The sequence below is a fragment of the Mus caroli genome, chromosome 2 (assembly GCF_900094665.2).
Source record: "Mus caroli chromosome 2, CAROLI_EIJ_v1.1, whole genome shotgun sequence".
Taxonomy (NCBI): Eukaryota; Metazoa; Chordata; class Mammalia; order Rodentia; family Muridae; genus Mus; species Mus caroli.
The window spans coordinates 127,389,113-127,396,509 of NC_034571.1; the positions used below are offsets into that span (position 1 = coordinate 127,389,113).

Genomic DNA, 7,397 nt, shown 5'->3' on the forward strand with positions numbered 1-7,397 from the left:
CATAATTTATAAACTTCAGATCTGGGGTGGTAGCAAACAATTCCTGGTGGACTTTGGTTTCTTAAAATCAACTATTATTTTTCAAGATAGCAAAACAACATTGAAAATGATCATCTTAGCAACATTTTCTTTACGATAATGGGTGACGTGCAATACTCAGAAAATTTCAGAAAATTACCTGAAGTGACATATGGCAATACTTTAACTAAGAAAAAAACCCAATTATTGAGAAAATCTTATGGGAAAATCTGAGCATATGTCCCATGTAAGGCTGGGACAATGACGTATGAGTATTTGCTCCGTTAATATTTAGACACTTGCTTTCTTCACAGATTGTAATCAGCCTTCACTCCCAGCTTACTGAGCTCACAGCCTCCTGCTTCTTTTCTGCCCTGCGGTTACCTGCTGCATCATTTACCTTTTGTAACTGTTCCAAAGACCAACAGCGACTTGCTGTTTCTTGAGGAAGGAAGCTCAGCCTAGTGGCCAGCCTCATTCTTTTATCTGATGTAAGACTGTCCTGGAGCCTAGAAGATCTAGCATAGACTGCTTCAGATCCAGTTCACATGCATCGCACCTCTAATTTGGGGGGAGGTAGTGGAAAAGTCTAGACCAGTGGTTCTTAACCTATGGGTTGAGACCAGTTTTACAGGGGTAGCATATCATATATCCTGCATATCAGATATCTACATTAAAATTCATAACAGTAGCAAAATCACACTTATGAAGTAGCAACAAAAATAATTTTAGGGTTGGAGGTCACCACAACATAAGGACTGTATTAAAGGGTCACAGCATTAGGAAGGCTGAGAACCTCTGCTGTAGACAAAGCTTTAGAAGTGCAGAAGTGCTGTTTTCAGGTTTATTTGAGTGTAAGGCCAGCATGGGAGCAGAGAACTAGCTAAGTATAGATTCTGAAGGCAGAGGAACTTGGGATGCTGGTACAATAAGCAATCATGCACCCTTTAAATTACCCATGATTCTTGTATGCAATAAAAGTTACTAATCTGGCTGACTTTGGAAGCCATTGTATAAACATTTAGTTGGTAACCCCATATTATTTATGGAACAAGTCATTTCTTCAATGAGTTTCTATATGGCACTTTTATTTCTCACTTGGTAGTAGAAGCATTTGAGCACAGTCCTTCCCCTACCCTGCCCCCACCCCCATAGTTCTAGGATGGTCCACTAGAGAACAGGAATCCATGGGTGCTCAGAAGTACGAGAACAGTCCAAGCCATTTGGCCTTGCAGCTTTGTAGGAGTGCCAGCTGCTATAAAAGTCACCATTGCCTCATTTTGATGGCATTGTAGTACCTTGCTTACTGCTGGGTTTCCTCACAGTTAAGCTGACCTCATGACATGAGAGCTGCTGTTATTTAATGTTCTTATTCAGACGCCACAGTGATGGAGAGACAGTTTGCTCTCACTGTTCTTTGATGGAAATTCAGACTGCAGTGTAAGGGTTTCCTGGGCCACCATACCTTCTGTAGATCTACTTCTGCAAACGGATGTCCTGCTGGGAGCTAGAGGCTTTTTGGCTGTGGAATCCACAGCCCTCCCGCCTCCCCCGCCCCCTCCCACCGCTGCTGTTGAGTCCCCACCCTTGCCCAGCCTTGTCCATTTAGGCTGGTGGCTTCTACTTGGAGGAGACCTGAGTCTGTTGAAACAATTCAACTCTAATTCTCTGCTCTATTCTAACACTGGAGATGACCTTTGAATCTTGCTCTTCAAAGCCAAAACTACGGTATGCTTCTTTCAACACCACTGGAAGGGCGAGTGTAGTTTAGCCTAAGGAATCTTAAAATTTGAACCTCATTTACTAAGAAATTTTTAAATTCCTTCTTCCTTGAAGGATAGGACTTCCTTATGCAAATTATCTTGCTTCTTGCTTCTGCTTCTGAGACCAGCTCTGACAACTAAGTAATTCCTTTTTTTCCTCTCTGTCTTCCTTTGACTATTACAAATTTCTCTATATGGTAAGTATCCAAATGTGTGTATGTGTGTGTGTGTATGTGTGTGTGTGTGTGTGTGTGTGTGTTGGGGGCTGAACCTGGGCAGTTGTCAGGCAAGTAGTGTAAACTGAGTTAAATCAACAATTTAAAAAACTCATTTAAAGGCACATTTAAAAAAAATTTTAGGACTAAGACAAAAATAAATACATGCTAGCTGTTACATGGGTTGGCAAAAGAGATCATCAAGTAAACCCACATGAAGGTGGAAGGAGAGAATCATGTACCATCTAAAAAAACACAGACAACACACACACACTAATAATAGACATTTTAAAAATGTAGCTTGGCCATTGTCCACTGTCAGCCCACTAGAGTTTTCCACCATGGGCTCCATCTAGGCAATACCTGTTCTCATACCTTGGGGTGCTCCAATTTACTCTAATAAACCCTATCTTCTCCACATTTTTATCATTCTGGTCATGATATGGGCAGAAAAAAAATCAAGGGCAGGCTTTTTGAGGTTGAGAGTGTTACCTTCAGAGGACTAAAGGGCTCAGGTCAGGATCCAGAATTAGTCTCATTGTATCTGTGGACCCATATTGGCACACCTAATTCTCAGCCCATACCCAGTATTCCCTGAAGTGCATATATAACAGAGAGCAACCCATTTATGGTTACCTAGGAATGATACCCACCCTGTGTCCAAAACAGAGCCAGTTGTCAGTGACAGAAAATACAAGGGAAAAAAAAAAACAAAACAAAACATGGAGTAGAGGTTGGTCTGATGTTTAAGCAGGAAGATCTGTGGAGAAAGGAACATTTTGCCCTGTTGTTTTACTTGTTATTTTGCACAAATATAAATATGTGTGCTGACTGTCAGAGCTCAGAGGGGGGATGGGTAACCTGCTTGACATTTAGAAAGCCAAAAACCTTTCAGAAGCTTGCAGAAATTCTTCCTATGAAGCTTGCAGGTCAGACCTGAGCAGACAAGGGCTAGCCTGTGCAAGAGATGACCGAGTTTGGCTGGGGCCTGGTCTTTTCTTTTGCTCTAACTCAGGTGATTTTGCCAAAGTTATAAATGGCCTAAGATGCTCTAGAACAGCAGTTGCCTTAGCAGTTGCTAAGCAGTAGTACTGAACTAAAGTTGTGGCTTTGAACATACATTATAGAATGTTATGTGAAACTCTAAAAATCATTATGAGCATTTTCAGGAAGAAAACAAAGCCAATCATTGAATCAATAAAAACTTATTTGTGCGAATTTATTCTGAGAAATATTGGAAATTCTGTCATTGCTAACAATGACCTTTGGTCAGTGAGTGAAGTGATGTGTTTTTTATTGTAAAGTTTTAAACAAGAAATTTCAGTCATTAGAACAGTGCTCCTAATCTATTTCAGAAAAGGGTCCATTTCTTAGTAAATTACTAGACACATTAAAATCCCTTTTGCAGTTTTGTTTGACTCCAAAACTTCAATCCAAGCAGGAAAATCAGGCATGGGTGTTTCTGTTTCTCTTGCTTGTTGGGAATGCCTGCTTCATCTCCCGAGAGCATCTGGGTAGAAAAGAATAAGAAAAGATTGTCAAATATATTTGTAAGTAGTAGTTCCACCTAATCATTCATTTATATTTTAAAAATTAATCATATTTTACTCATTTTGCTTTTATGGATTTGTATGTAGATTCTGATATCAATTTTTGTTTCAAAAATAACAAATAAAACTAGAGTACTTATTTTTTTATTAGAACAACTCAGCAAAATAAAATTCCAGTTTATTGTTGGACATTGTTTCACACATACATCAAACAGGACAAAAAATAAACAGCAACTTCATAGACAGAACAAAAAGGAAAAAATCTTTTTATCTTTGGCCTTTTTAACCATCTCATACAAACCAACTACTTATAGTACAGCTAGGTACATGCACAAAAAAGTTACTGGAATGCTTGGAATAAGATTGTTTTTGTTGTTGTTGTTGTTTTTGCTTTTTTTTTTTTTTTTTTACAAGTTTTTTTTTCTCCTTTGAGATTATAATGAACATGGTCACACCACAAGTAAAGTCTGAAGTAGGACAGAAACGCTCTGAAGGCTGGTTTGGTCACCCGTTATCATTAAAAAAAAATGGCTGACCCCTAACACTATAAAAATATAAAATGAAAATAAAAAAATACAAACAAAATGTCCTTTTAAAGTATTTTTAAGAAAAAAAAAACAAAAACAAAAACGCAGGGCCTGGGAAGTTCTGGTTCTTTTCTCCTCCCATGTTGCCAATTCCTGTTGTAGTTTTGGTGGGGTGGTGGAGAGCACAGGTCATCTGTGGGTGGCATTTCCTGCTATGAGTGGGCGGGGCCTGCTTCTCTACTGGACGGGAAGTGGAGGGTGAATAGGTCACGGTGCGTAAGTTTACTTTTCTTTTTGCTGTCTAGGCATCCTCCTGAGTCTTCTGCTTCTTGGTGTCAACATCGTCATCCTCATCATCCTCAGCTACCCGCTTGCCGGTAGGAGCCTCAGTTTCTTCATCTTCGTCTCCATCCTCTTCCTCACCTTCACCTTTCTCCTCCTCCTCCTCCTCCTCCTCCTCCTCCTCCCCCTCCCCCTCCCCTTTCCCCTCCTCCTCCTCTTCTTCCCCCACCTTCTTCCTCTTCTTCATCTACCTCATTGTCAGCCTCCTGCTCCCCATTTTCCTCATTTTGAGTGTTCCCATTGGCAGGTGCATCTCTTCCATTCTCTGCCTCCTCCACAACTTCCTTCTTCTCCTTCAGGTGCTTGGTGGTGATCTCAGAGCTGGTGTCCACTGCCACGTCTAACTTGGTGGGGCACGCTGGTGGTCCAATGCCGCGAGTGAGGAATTGGTAGTTTGAAGACTCTGGTGAGAAAGCTGTCAGAGTCGGCATTGGAGGAGGCAGTGGGCAGCGAATGTGACTGCAATGAGCACGGAGCACTTCTGGGAAAGCAAAGATGGCTTTTTGGAGCACCCAGTGGAGGCCTGAAGTACTTATTAATCACCTTTAACTCTATTCCTTTTATATTCTATGTATAGTTTTGTATGTATCTTTGAATTCTTCTGGCATATACATGAGTAAATCAGGTAAATATATATGGGTGTAGTCTTATACTTATTAAAACATAGGTCACACATTTTTATATATGCCATGTTCATTTTTCTGTTTAAGACAAAGTCTCATTATTTAACACCAGCTGACCTGGAACTCAGTACACAAACCAAGCTGTCCTTGAAAGCTATGAGTACTCACACTTGATTTTCTTATTCCTCACCTTTAAGTTTCTGTATGTTACAGAGTAAAATATAGTACATGATCATGCCTCTGCTCCCAAGTGCTGGGATGAAAGAAGTGTGCCACCATACCCAGCATCCATGTTTCTCATGATCCAAGAACTTACTGTCCATGGAATCTAAAGGAAGATCATATGGTGTGTGTGTGTGTGTGTGTGTGTGTGTGTGTAAAGTATAAGTGTAATTTTTAATATACTACTGCTATCTATGGTTGTATCTCCTAGATAAGTCAGCAATATTTTGGGTCAGAACACTAAGAACCACCTGGGTCTTTTTAACTGTTGTGTACGTATTCCATTGAGGGGGTTTAACAGATGTTACGTCCCCTTCTCCTTTGTGCCTCCATACATCTCCCTGATTTTTCTAGCACAATCAGAAGTATAACTGGTCACTAAAAGGGGATCCATATTTAATGCTTTATAGGAATTCTGCCAAATTCTCTTTCAAAATAGTTGCGCCAAATTAGTTGCACCAGTGATGCAGGAAAGTTAATGTATTCTTGACTCTTGCCAACCCAAAGTTTAACAAATTTTACATTTCTTGCCAAAGTATTCGAATTTCCAGTTCTCTGTGTAATGGAGGGCAGTTGAATATATTTCCTATGTAGCTACTGGACACTGAGTTTTCTACCTTGGATTTGTATCTCTGAAATTCAACTTAAAAATATAATGATTGAATAGTGCGTCAGATAGGTTTAACTTTACCAATGTTTGAGCAATATTTTGTGAAAATATTTTACTCTTTAATTGGTAAAGTTAGTTATGTATCTCAAACAGCTATATAAATGACAATGACTCCCTTTCATGACTTATTTTCTAACTTTGATAAATATATTGTTTTTGAAATTTCAGTATCATATGATTAAAAGTATCTTCTTCTTAGAGCATTGTCAGAACTTTTCCAAGGTCACAACCATGCTCTCTGTCTCTTTCAGTTAAAGTTTTATTTATATATTGGGACAAATGGGAGACTGGGTTTGTACTTCTTCTCAGGGGATGATTTGTTTCTTTAGAGTCATCTACTGAATACCTACTTCCTTTTTATAATGACAGCAGATACCACCTCATTTCCTGACAATTTCCCTGGTGAACCTGTAGCCTTGATTCCCTAAATTGTCTCATGTTGAAAAAAAAAAGGGGGTGGCACTTATCAGTTGCTGAAGGGAGGAGAGTTGATTCTCTTAGAGATGTGCTCTAGAGGATAGTCACAATCATGAACATGGTGGGGGGCAGCGGTACCTGGATACAGAGAGAGGCAGGGGGTGGGCGGGAGGATAACCTATTCTGCCTAAATGATGTGCTAGGGTGTTGGAGGTGCAGAACTTGCAGGAATGGCCAACCAATGACTGGTCCAATTTGAGGTCTACCCCAAGGAAATCTACACCGAGTATCTGACACTGCCTGGATGACCAGGAATGGTAGGCTGAATAGCTCAGAGACCAAAGATAGAAAAAAAATCAATAATGATCTTCTAATAATAACTTCTTCTCAGAACCTCATGGTACCTTCTCCAAAATTGACCATGTAATTGATCACAAAACAGTCCTCAACAGATACAAAAACATTGAAATTATCCCATGCATCCTATCAGATCACCACAGACTAAGGCTGATCTTCAATGACAACATAAATAATAGAAAGCCAGCATTCATGTGGAAGCTGAAGAACACTCTCCTCAATAATACTTTGGTTAAGGAAGAAATAAAGAGAAAAAAAGACTTTTTAGAGTTTAATGAAAATGAAGCCGTAACCTACCCAAACTTATGGGACACAATGAAAGGAGAAAACTCATAGCTCTGAGTATCTCCAAAAAGAAACTAGAGAGACCATACACGAGCAGCTTGAAAGCACACCTAAAAGCTCTAGAACAAAAGGAAGCAAATACACCCAAGAGGAGCAGACAACAGGAAATAATCAAACTCAGGGCTGAAATCAACCAAGTGGAAACAAAAAGAATTATTCAAATAATCAACCCAACCAGGAGTTGGTTCTTTGAGAAAAACAACAGGGTAGATAAACATTTCTAATTAACAAAATCAGAAATGAAAAGGGAGACATAACAACAGAACCTGAGGAAATCCAAAACCTCATCAGATCCTACTATAAAGGGCTATACTCAACAAAACTGGAAAACCTGGATGAAATGGACAA

General features: G+C 39.6%; 1 long non-coding RNA gene and 1 pseudogene across 1 annotated transcript; one reads left to right on the forward strand and one right to left on the reverse strand.

Moving 5' to 3' along the window:
- The first annotated feature begins 1,898 nt into the window (after window positions 1-1,898).
- On the forward strand, window positions 1,899-4,774 carry LOC115030403. Its single transcript, XR_003836010.1, has 3 exons — window positions 1,899-1,978; window positions 4,379-4,450; window positions 4,715-4,774. It is a non-coding gene; the product is annotated as an uncharacterized LOC115030403 (long non-coding RNA).
- On the reverse strand, window positions 4,437-4,948 carry LOC110307117 (annotated as a pseudogene).
- Between the last annotated feature and the right edge of the window lie 2,449 nt (window positions 4,949-7,397).